At 34.1% G+C, this 13,345-nt stretch overlaps 1 protein-coding gene across 4 annotated transcripts in view; it reads left to right on the forward strand.

Annotated features, from left to right (window-relative positions):
* Nucleotides 1–13,345, forward strand: part of GABRA2 (gamma-aminobutyric acid type A receptor subunit alpha2) — a 120,418-nt gene that overhangs the window by 81,536 nt on the left and 25,537 nt on the right. The gene's annotated exons all lie outside the window — the stretch shown is intronic.

The following is a 13,345-nucleotide window of genomic DNA, read 5'->3' on the forward strand; positions in this document are numbered from 1 at the left end:
ATTATACTAGACAAAAATCCTAGCCAAAAAATGATAGATTGTATAATGAAATGACATCAAGGAATGAAAGAATATAACGTGTTTGGTTATAGTTAGCTGTTTCAATGTCAGTGGAGATACAGACAGACAGAAGTATAATTTGAGACCTAGATAAGAAAGACCTTATAGGCTGTGTCAATATAATTTATCTTTATCTTATAGGCATTAGCAAGTTACTATAGTGCTTGGAGGCTATAAACATGTGTAAAGCTCTTAGAACATTCATGGCATTTAATATGTGCTGTATAATTGTTAGATATTTTTATTGTTAATGCAAAAAAAATCAGTTTTATTCTCAACATCAGCAATGAATAATTCAAAAGAAAATTTTAAAGTAATTCTACTTACAATATCATCCAAAAGAGAAAAATACCTAGAAATAAATTTAGCCAAATAGGTAAGACTTGTTCACTGAAAACTATAAAACATTGCTGAAAGAAATTAAAAAATAACTAATTAGATGAAAAAATAACCATATTCATGGATTTTAAGACAGTACTGTTAAGATGAGAATAACCCCCAAAGCAATCTATACATTCAATTCAATACTTGTTAAAAGTCCAAAATGTCATATTTTTGCAAAAATCGCAAAATCAATCCTAAAATTCATATGGAATTTCAGAGAGACTCCAAATGAACAAAACAATATTGAGAAAGCAAAACAAAGTTGGTGGATTTTCCAATATCAAAACAGTACAAAGCTACATTAATCAAAACAGTGTGGTATTGGCATAAGGATAGAGATACAGACCAGTAGAATAAAATCAAGGGTGCAGAAACAAACTCAAAACACCAACAGACAATTAATTTTCAACAAAAGTGCCAAGACCATTCTATGAGAAAACAGAGGACTCTTCATCGAACAATACTGTTGTAGCTGGAAGCCCACCACATGCAAAGTAATGAAATAGGACCCCTTCCTCACTCCAGACACTACAGTTAACTCAACAGTTTACTCAAATAGATACAAAACATTAATATAAAATCTAAACTACAAAACAATTTTTAAAATTTCCAGTCAAGACGGCAGAGTGGATGGTACTCTGTGCTTGGGTCCTCTCACAATCACATCAGAATTACAACTCAACTACAGAAACACCATCATTGAGTATCACCTGAAGTCTAACTGAACAGAAGTCCTACAACTTACATACAAAATAGACCACCGCAAGACTGGTAGGAGGGGCAAAGACATGGAATGGGCTATACCCAAACTTGCATGCGGGGTTAAACATCTCAACTGCAGAGGTACCCCCAGAAGAAAAAGAAGCCCCAGTCCTATACTGGGCTCCCCAGCTCAAGATTCCAGTGCTGGGAGGAGTACTTCCCACAGTTTCTGGCTGTGAAAACCAATGAAAATTGTGGCTGAGTGAGAAAAAGGGCTGCTAGAGTCCCAGGGATTCTTCTTAAAGTGCCCATATGCAGACTTACTCACTGACAGACTCACTCACTCGGAGCTTCAGAACTAGGGCAGTAGCATGAAAAACACCAGAGACAGCTTTTCCATACAAATGTCCTGTCTTGGCTCATACTGCAGACTTTCATAAAGTCTCTCAAAGGTACACAAAACCCAAATAAGCAGCATTTGGCCTTAGCATGCCCCATACCTCTTGCTGAGCAGCGCCAAATCTGGCACTAGTGACAGCTGGCCTCAGTTCATGGCTTGGCCACCATAGGCACTTCTAAGCCCAGTGTAGGTGGCTCATGCCAAGTGGCCTCAGGCAGAGCATAGGCTGAGGCTAAACCAGGCCTGCCATAGGGGTCCCTTTAAGATTTTCCTGGGGCTAGCTTCTGACCAAGCTGGAGAACCATGCAAGGACGCATCTGAGGATGAAAGACTGAGAAGGCAGCAGAGCCCTGCTGAAGTAAATCCTGACCCTAAGGTCGACCTCTGCATAACAGCTTTTCCACTATAGTCATCAGCTGGTCCTTACGACCATTCAGACTAAGGGTCAGTCCTTCCCATTGACACTGAAACAGCGACCGAAGCTCAACTATAACAGGAGGACACATACAACCCACAAAAGGGGCATATCCAACCCAGGTGCACCTGGGCCCCACAGGATACCTATTACATAAGGCTATACTACTAAGACCAGAAGTCATAGCAGACCTACCTAATACATAGAAACAAACACAGGGATGCAGACAAAATGAAGAGACCAAAAAACATATCCCAAATTAAAGAGAACAAATCTCCAGAAAAACAAAAACAAAAACAAACAAAATCGAAACCAATTGAGACAAGTAATCTACCAGATACAGTGTTCAAAACACTGATTATGAGGATGCACAATGAACTTGGGAAAAGAATGGAAAAATTCAGTGATAACTTTAACAAAGAGATAGAAAACATGAAAATGGAGATAGAAAATATGAAAAGAACCAGTCAGAAATGAAGAAAACAATAACTAAAATGAAGGATCCATTAGAGAGAATCAATAGTAGATGAAGTAGAAGATCAAATTAGTAATTCAAAAGATAAAGTAGCAGAAAACACCCAATCAGAACAGCAAGAAAAAAAAATTCAAAAAAAAAAATGAGGATAGTTTAAGGGGCCCCTGGGACATCAAGCATACTAACATTTGCAACATAGAGGTACCAGAAGAAGAGAGAGAGCAAAGAATTGAAAACCTATTTGAAGAAAAAACGATGGAAACTTTCTTAACCTGGCAAAAGAAATAGATATATAATCTCAAGAAGCTCAGAGGGTCCCAAACAAGATGAACTCAAACAGGCTCACTCCAAGCCATGCCATAATAAAATGCCAAAGGTTAAAGACAAAAAGAGAATCTTAAAAGCAGCAAGGAAAAAGCAGTTAGTTACCTACAAAGGAGCTCCTATAAGACTGTCGGCTGATTTCTTGACAAAGACTTTGTAGGCCAGAGGGATTGGCACAAAATATTCAAAGTGATGAACAGCAAAGACCTACAATCAATACTACTCTACCTTGCAAGGCTATCAATTAAAATTGAAGGTAAGATAGTTTCCCAGACAAAAAGAAGCTAAAGGAGTTTATCACCACCAAACTAGTATTACAAAAAATAACAGAGAGATGAAAAAAGGATGAGGAGGAATGGAATGAAAAAGAATAATAAAATGTCAATAACTATATAGCTACCAACAATTGCTTTAAATGTAAATAGATTAAATGTTCCATTCAAAAGATAGGGTGCCTGGATGAATAAGAAAATAAGACCCTTACATGTGCAGCTTACAAGAGACTCACCTCAGATAAAAAGACACACACAGACTGAAAGTAAAAGGATGCAAAAGATATTTCATAAAACGGAAATAAAGGAATAAAAAACTGGGATAGCAATATTAATACCAGACAAAACAGCCTTTAAAACAAAGTCTATTATAAGAGACAAAGAAGGTCCCAGTAATCTCATATCTGGGTATCGATTCAAAGAAACTCACACATTATTTCAAAAGGCCGTGTACATCCATACGTTCCCTGCAGCATTTTTTACAGTAGTCAAGATACGGAGGAAACCTGGGTGTCCATCAATGAATGAATGGATAAATAAGAGGTGGTATATGTATGTAACAGAATATCATTCTGCCATTAAAAACACATGAGATTTTTCCATCTGCAGCAACCTGGATGGACCTAGAGAGTATTCTGCAGAGTGGAGCAAGTCAGACAGAGAAAGACAAATATCATATGATTTCACTTACATGTGGGATCTAAAAACCAAAATAAAAATGAACACGGAAACAAACGCATAGATACAGAGAACATTTTGATGATTGCCAGATAGGAGAGGTTTTGCAGGAGTAGGTAAAAATTGGGAAGGGATTAAGAAGTAAAAATTAATAGTTACATAATAGTTATGGAAGTGTAAACTGTAGCATAAGGAATGTAGTCAATAATATGGTGATAATTATGCATTGTATCAGATGGGTACTAGATTTATTGGGATGATCATTTCCTAAATTACATAAATGTCTAACCACTCTTTTGTACACCTGAATCTAATATATTGTATGCCGACTGTAATTGAAAAACAAAAAATTATTTTAAAAAACTCATTAGAAGAAAACAGAATAAATCTTTATGACCTTAGATCTAGCATTGGATTCTTAGATTTGACACCAAAAGCATGAGTAACAAAGAAAAAATATTTACATTGGATTTCATTAAAATTAAAAATTTTATGCCTTAAAGAACATTATAAAGAATGTGAAAAGACAACTTACATATGGGAAAAATCATTTGTAAATCATGTATCTGATAAGAGCATAATATACTGAATAAAGAACTCTTACAACTTACAAAAAAAAACAGATTTAAAAATGGACAAAGGACTTGAATAGACTTTTCTTTCTGAAGAAATTATACAATGGCAAACAAGCTCATGAAATGATGTCCAACATTATTGAACATTCAGAAAATAAAAACCAAAACCACAATAAAATACATTTTACAAAGAGTAGAATGTCTATACTAATAATAGTAATTAAAAAAAAAACAGGAAACAGGAAATAAATGTTGGCAGGGATGTGGAGAAATAAAAACCTCATATACTGTTGATAGAAATGCAAAATGGTGTAACCTCTGAAGAAAAGTTCAACAGCTCCTCAAAAAGTTAAACATAGAATTACCATATGACCCACCAATTCCAAATCCAGGTATATACTCAAGGTTATTGATATGTTCACATGGAAACTTGTACACATATGTTTATAGTGGTATTATTATTCCTAAAGTGAAAAGATGGAAATAACCCATATTTTCATCAGCAGATGGGTGGATAACCAAAATGTGGAATATACTTACAAAGGAATATTATTTATTCACAAAAAGAATTAAGTACCGACATGTGCTGCAACATGGATACGCCTCAAAAGCATCATGCTACATGGAAGAAGCCAGATAAAAATGGTCATATGTTGTATGAATCCTTTTATATTAATTAATCTAGAATAGGCAAGTCTACAGAGACAGAAAGCAGTTTAATAGTTGCCAGTGGATGGAGTCAGGGGGAAACTGAATGTGATTACTTAATAAGAACAGGATGTTCTTCTAGGGTCATGAAAAAATTTTGAAACCAGAGAGAAGTGGTGATTGCTGAATACTGTGAACGCATAAATGCCACCAAATTATATACTTTAAAATGGAGAGTTGTATGTTATTTGCATTTTACCTCAGTAAAATAGTTTTGAAAAGTCATGAGTTTTTTTAAAAAAAAACAGCATTGAATGAGCACAACAAGGATTTCCTGCATTTACAGACAGAGTAATGTTCTCAGATACATGTTTCAAAAATTGCAAATTATTAAATCAAAGATAAAAAATTTGATGTGTCCAAAAACAACAAAATTTGTATTCAAATGACTTGAAAAATAAGATTACATGATTTTCAGAGCAGAAATAATAAAGTAAAATGTTTAAGGGAAAGTGACACAATAATTAAAAACAGAGGAAATGAATAGGACTCAACTGATATTCCACAAAGATCTAAATTTATATATAAATATATGACAAATCAGATAATATAAAATAATTAGGTATTTGTTTAATAAAGGTTATGAATAAAATAAAATATTACATTGAGATAGAGACATATTGCAGTATAAATCAAATAGATGCATATGTTAAAAGAAGTAGAGTACTCTTATCTAAGTATAGAGGAGAGGTAAATAGACAAATGAATATTTAACTTTGAATCAGCAGAATATCTTAAAACTGCTATATTTAATGATAACAAATGTATACAGAAGTTTTAAGTATTGGTAACAAATATAAAATTAAAAATCCCAAAAGTCCTATTTTCATGTAAATTGAAACTAAATAGTAAAAGCATCCTTAGTATTATCTCGGTGTACAACTTATAATAAACATAATTTAATGCGAGTGTATATGTAAAATATAAACAAAAAATTCCATGTCCTGTCTTGAATGGGACTTGAAAGCTTCCCAGCCTCCTTTTTCTGCACCCTTATTCCATTTTTCATTGTTTTCTGACTCCCTTTAAGTTTGAACATCATGATTTGACAGGTAGATAGCAGTTACCTAAGCAATATTTTTACCCTCTCCAATTTCTCTCTGAATTCACAGTTATGTTTACAAGATGATGAGGTATCATTAATTCAGTTGTCCTCCTCCTGCCTCCAAGGCTTTCTGTGATGGGTACCTCACCCAAGTAAAAAACTATTACTGTTAAGAAATTAATATGCCCTGGGAGACAGATGTCTAATTTCTCAACATTTGAGGTCTGTTTTCATGCTGTGAATAGAAAAGGAAAATGGCGTGAACAAGACAGTTAAGCAGAAGGAGTTGAAATTAGAATGTGTACCTCTTGATATTAGAGACCTTGCTCCATTATATTGGGTTTTTATCGTTGTGTTGATTTTATGGTTGTATATCCGGCTTGATATATTTCAAAAGATATTTCTTCAAAGAGGCTGACCATGTATCTTGCAATGATAAAAGCCTGTTTTTGTTTTTTCTAAGTGTTCATGTTCAATTCATTTAGCATCAACAAATACTTATTGAACAGCTATTTTTATCACACTGTTCGAGATGCTTGGGATACATCCTTGAACAAAAAAACAACTGCATTTTCCTTCATCATGAAGTAGCTGCTCTCTCTAGGCAATACTATAAGAATAGTATAAGAAAGCACTTGAGAAACTTTTTACCTTTCATCTCAGATTTTGTGCTTTCAAGGCTCCTGTGGGTGAAAAATGCATTCACAACATACAAACCTTATTTTATGTTTTTATAAACATACAGATTATTTTGTGAAATTGCGGCTTCTGGTACTTTCAGTTTCTTAACACCCTTCAGAACTTTATATAAATAAGAAATAATCATAAGAAATTTAGGAGTTATGTTTGAAGTCAAATACTTTTTACAAATATACAGATAATATATGAATATGTGACTAAATTTATATGAATATATGAATAAGTTTATATATAATTAATATGTCTGATATTTTTGCCTTAATATTATATTTAGCATGGAACAGAGAGTTTTGTCTATTAAAAACTAAAATCAAATAGCAAACATCTGTTAAGATACAGGTTTGTCTGATAAATAAGTACAGGGAGTACAAATGCTTTATATTGCACATAAGTTCCTGGCATATGAAGAGGCCTTAGATGCCTGTCTTATATAAATTTTGGAATAATTAAAACTCCAAAGAGGTATATTTGGATTATTTTTCTTTCTGTTCCATGATTCAGTTTGACTGTTTATATCATGGGATACAAAATATAGTGGCTTGCATATATTTTTTTTTCCATGTACAAGAAGTCCACAAGTAGAAGGTACACGACAGATATGACAACATCATGGGTGTGGGACACTCAGTCTTTCTTTCTTCTTTGGTATCCTTAGCATGGAGTTTTATTTCACAGGTCAAAAAGACTGTTGGTGCTCCAGCCGTCACATTTATTCCTGAAAAACAGGAAGGGATAAGTAAAAAAGCAAAATAACTCTTCCGTCTATCAGTTTACCATAAATAAGTGTTTCCAGAAGTCTCTCTCAGTAATCTCTATTTATATATCATTAGCCTAACCTGATCTCATAACCAAAACATCTGTGAAATTGCCATCCTGAGTAAATTCACTATTCTAATATTATGGATTGACTAAATTTTGGATTGGTTGTTAATGATTTCTACTACAAGAAGAAAAAAAATAGTATTTTGCTATTTTAAGGCCTTAAAATGATTAAAAACATATGTTCTGGAACCATAATAGCTTTGTTCAAAACCTGGCTCTGCTGCTATCAAATTATGTGACTTCTGACAAGTTTCTTAACCTCTTTGCACAGTAGTTTCACACCTTGTAAAACAATAATTATAATATTGACTTTGTGAGATAGTTTAGGAAATAAACACACATATACACACACATGCACATACATACCCACATGGGCCATCGAAAACTATTCTGGCACAGAGTAAATGCAACGTAATCATTATTATTATTATTATTGTTGTTGTTGTTGTTGTTGTTATTATTATTTGTTATCTAATACTTAATTCTCTCCTTCATGTCAAGAAATATGTAAAGGATGGTCAGGTCTTGTTTTGAATAGCAGTAATCTCTTCCCCAAATGGCATATTTTAGGAACATAAACTCTATAAACTCTAGAGAAGACAGGACTGGGAGGGAATTTGGCTTTTTTTTGACATCGTATCATCAGTATTTTGATTGTTTGAAGAGAATTCCAGAATCTTTGATATTTCTTTATAAGTTAAATATCCCATTATATGTTCAGTTTTAGTTAAGGCTCATTTGATTATAGTGAAATACAACCCAGGTCAAGCTGGCTTATGCTTCTTTGTCAATTTAGTTCTTAATTAATCGCAAGTTTATATAGGTATCCACAAGGAATACCATCCTAGATGTGCATCCCATATCAAAGTCCCGTAATTAAGTCTTGCTGAGTAAAGATGGGTTATTTCTCATCCTTGATACAATCATCACAGCCAGGTATGCACTTATTAGCAAGATTTGGGTCACAAGTCCACGCAGTGAGCCAATAGGTATTGACAAATCCACTATGAAAGTAGAAGATGAGGAAAGGAGATTTAAGGAAAGGAGATTGGAGAGTGTTATTAGAAGGAAGTAACTCTTTACACATTCTCAGTTGCTGATCTTTGTGTCCCATTTACATTTTGCTTAACTCTGTGATGATGATCTTGATTTCTACTTTATTGAGAAAACTGAAGCAACTGAAAAGGACCTCCCTAGTATCCCACAGTCTCATCTACGCAAGCCCCCATGCCCACAAATTCTACTTGGCTATGTTTTCATATAATGCTATCCCTTCCACCCGTGCATAAGAGCATGTTCCTTCTCACCTGCTCAAGGGCATTATTTCAGCAACTCTCCCCTCTATCTAATGTCATCAGTGTCTGTGATCCTTACTCAATCATCCCTAACAGAAATACAAATATGGTATTATTTACCCAATTCTCAAATCAAATTTCCTTGACTATACTAATCCCCTGGCGAGCACCTCATTTCTTTGCTCTCCTTTTAAGCAGATTTACTTGAGTTTAATATATTTACTATGCCCAATTTTTCCCTCTTATGATAATTCAAAATCATTCTAATCAGGCTTTGTCTCTATGTGCCACCAAAACTATTCTTGTCTCCATTGCTAAATTTAATCGCCAATTCTCAGATTAATTTACCTTGCCTAACAGAACCCTTTGACAAAGCACATTCCTCCCCGTAACTGAGAATAAATATTTTGGAAAGTATTTTATTTGGTTTCCAAGATAGTCACACACTTGATTTATCCCCCACTTTTCATGTTTATTTAGTCTCCTTTGCCAGTCCCTGCTCTTTCCCAGACCACTTAAATATCAGAGGGCTCCAGAGCTCAATATGTAGCCATTCTCTTTAATATGCTCTTTGTGACTTCATCATTTATCATGGGTTATTACAATATTCATGTGATAATTACCAAATTTGTAGTATCTGTTCAGACGTCTTCCCTAACTCCAGCCCCATACATCTATTTTTCATACATCTCCACCTCGGTGTCCAATAGACATCTCAAACTCACTATGCACAAACTGAAGTTTCGATCTTCCTTTCCTCAAAATCTAGTCCACTTGTAACCTTGCTTACACTCTAGACCAGTGGTTCCCAACCTTTTTGGCACCAGGTACCAGTGCTCCTATGAGAATCTAATGCCTGATGATCTAGGGTGGAGCTGAGTTGGTGGGAGTGGCTGCAAATACAGATGAAGCTTTGCTCACTTGTTCACTGCTCACCTATTACTGTGTGACCTGGTTCCTAAAAGGCCACAGATAGGTACATGTCCATGGCCCAGAGATTGGGGACCACTGCTATAGACTGAGCCGCTATCATTTCTCTCTTTGACATGGCATGTCTTGGTCTGCTTGGATTGCCATAACAAACTATCACAGACTGCATTGCTTTCAAAACAGAAATTTTTCTCACAGTTCTGGAGGCAAAAATTCCACAATCAAGAACCAGCAGTGTTGGTTTCTGGTGGAAGCCTTTTTTCTGGCTTGCATATGGCTAACTTCTCAGTATATCCTCATATGGCTTTTCCTGTGTATGTGCATGCACTCTCAGGCATGTCTTATTATAAGAAAACTAATCTCATTTAATTCTATTGAATTAGGGCCCCATTCTTATGATCTGAATTAACTTTAATTACTTTGGAAATACACCACAAGAGGTATTAGGGCTTTAACATATGAATTTGGGAGTGACATATGCATTTAGTTCATAACACTGTGCTAGATTCTAAACTGTGTCTTGCTTTCACCCTTGTGCATGTTCACTACTAACATAGTAGTGATCCTTTCAAGATGTTAACTCAGATCGTGTTATACTCATCCTCCAAACCCATTGGCTCACCAATGTACTTAGAGTGAATGCAAAAATCTCTTCAGAAGTCACTAAGTTTTATGCTGTAAGAACTCCCCTCCCCTCCAAGTTCAACTTCTACCACTCCTCCTATCACTCACTTTTTCCCTGATGTCCATCCTGGCCTCCTTCTTATTTCATGAACATGGCAAACATTCATCTACCAGCTTTGTCTATTCCCTTTGCTCGGACCTCTCATTTCTAAGATATCTGTGGGGCTCATTCCTTCATTTCCTTGAGGGTTTTCTCAACTGTCATCTCAAAGAGACCTTCCCAAGAATCTAACATAAAATTGTGAACTGCTTTCCAATCCCAACTCTTCTGCTCCCCCTGGTCTACTTTATTATTTTCTTTATTGAATATATCATTTTCTACTATTTTATAGAAATATTTTTTGTTCAGTTTCTGTCTCATTGACTAGGATTTAAATTTCAAGGAGGCAGTTATTTTTTAAATTAAATTTATGGGTGTGACATTGGTTAATAAAATAATATAGGTTTCAAGTGTGCAATTATGTAATACATGGTCTATATATTGCATTTTGTGTTTACCTCCCAAAATCAAAACTCCTCTGTCGCCATATATTTGACCTCCTTTACCTTTTCTACTCTCCTCCTCCCTTCTTTTCCTCTGGTAACCACTAAACTGTTGTCCGTGTCTATGAGTTTTTGTTTGTATGTCTTTGTTTTTTGCTTTCAGTATTATATCTCACATACGAATGAAATCATATGATTCTCAGTTTTTTTTTGTCTGACTTATTTTGCTTAGCATGATAATCTCAACATCCATTTATGTTGTTGCAAATGGCAGTATTTTATCTTTTCTTATGAATGAGTAATATTTCATTTTATATGTGTACCACATATTATTTATCCAATTCTCTATTAAAGGACACTTCAGTTGTTTCTATGTCTTGGCCACTGTGAATAAAGCAGCAATGAATATAGAGGTGCACATATTTTACAGATAATTGTTTTTGAATTTGGGGGATACACACCAAGAAGAGGGATTGCTGGGTCATAGGCTAATTTCATTCTTAATTATTCGAGGAACCTCTGTACTGTTTTCCGTAGTAGTTGTACCAATTTACATTTTCACCAGCAGTGTATGAGTGTTCTTTTTACCCCACAGCCTCTCCAACACTTGTTATTATTTTGTTGATAACAGCTATTTTAACATGTATAAGGTGGTATCTCACTATGATTTGGATTTGCATTTTCCTAAGAGTTTGTGAAGTTGAGTATCTTTTTATATGTCTGCTGGCCATTTGTATATCTTCTTGGGAAAAGTGTTCAGGTTTCTGTCCATTTTTTAATTGGATTGTTTGTTTTTTTGTTGTTGAGATGTATGAGTTCTTTGTATATTTTGCATATTAGCCCCTTATCAGAAGTGTTGTTTGCAAATGTCTTCTCCCATTCATTTGGTTGCTTCTTTGTTTTGTTGATGATTAATTTTGCTGTGCAGAAGCTTTTTAGTTTGATATAGCCCGACTAATTTATTTTTGTTTTTACTTCCTTTGCCTTGGAGTTCAAATTAATAAAATCTTCTCTAAATCCAAGGTCCATGAGTTTAGTACTTATGTTTTCTTCTGTACAATTTATTGTTTCAGGTCTTATACTTAGGTTGTTTATCCATACTGAGTTAATTCTGGTATATGTTGAAAGATAGCAGTCTAGTTTCATTCTTTTATATATGGTTTTCGAGTTTTCCCAGCACCATTTATTGAAGAGGCTTTCCTTTCTCCAGTTGATATTCTTGGTTCCTTTGTTGAAAATTATTTGCCTATATTTATTATTTCAGTTTATTTCTGGGCTCTCAATGTTGTTCCATTTTGTCTGTGTCTATTTTTCTGCCAATACCATGTTGTTTTGATTATTATCGCTTTGTCATATAATTTGAAGATGGGAAGTGTATACCTTCAACCTTGTTCTTTTTTCTCGGGATTGCTTTCACTATTCAGTGTCTTCTGTGGTTCCATACATATCTTATGATTTTTGTGTTCTTTCTTCAAAAAATGTCATTGGGATTTTGGTGGGATTGCATTAAATCTGTATATTGCTTGGCCATTTTAACTAAGTCAATTCTTCCAGTCCATGGACATGAAATACTTTTTCATTTTTGTGTGTGTGTTCTTCAATTTCTTTTAATGTCTTGTAGTTTTCAGTGTATAGGTCCTTCACATCCTTTGCTAAGAATAGTCCTAGGTATTTTATTCTTTTTGTTGTAATTGTAAAAGGAATTTTTATTTTTTGTTATTAGTATCTAGGAACATAAAGAATTTTTAAACATTGATTTTCTATCCTGCAACTTTACTATATTTGCTTATCATTTCAAGTAATTTTTAGTAGAGTCTTCTACTAGGGTTTTCTATAAAAAGAATACCACCTGCAAAAAGTGACTATTTGACTTCTTCATTCCCAATTTTGATGCCTTTTGTTTCTCTCTCTTGCCTGATTGCTCTAGCTAAGACTTACAATATTATGTTGAATAAGAGTGGTGAGAGAGCATCCTTGTCTTGTTCCTGCTCTTGAAGGAAAAGCTTTCATTATTCACCATTAAGTATGACATTAGCCAAGGGTTTATCATATATAGCCTTTGTTATTTTGAGGTACTATCATTCTATACTCATTTTATTTTTTTAATCATAAATAGATGCTGTAAAATGTCAAATGCTTTTTCTGCATTTGTTGATATAATCAAATGATTTTTTTATCCTTTATTTTGTTTATGTGGTGTACATATTGATCAAATTGATTGTGTTGAACCATCCTTGTAACAGCAGTTATTTTTACCTTTTTTTTTTTTTAACTAATGAACAATAAATCTTGTGGCCAATCCTCAGATCAGTTTACTTGACCTGTCTAATACTGATAAAATAAGTAAGTAAATTAAAAATAATTTTAGATAGAATCATATAGACCTATATACAT

Source organism: Rousettus aegyptiacus, unplaced genomic scaffold (assembly GCF_014176215.1).
Source record: "Rousettus aegyptiacus isolate mRouAeg1 unplaced genomic scaffold, mRouAeg1.p scaffold_m13_p_10, whole genome shotgun sequence".
Taxonomy (NCBI): domain Eukaryota; kingdom Metazoa; phylum Chordata; class Mammalia; order Chiroptera; family Pteropodidae; genus Rousettus; species Rousettus aegyptiacus.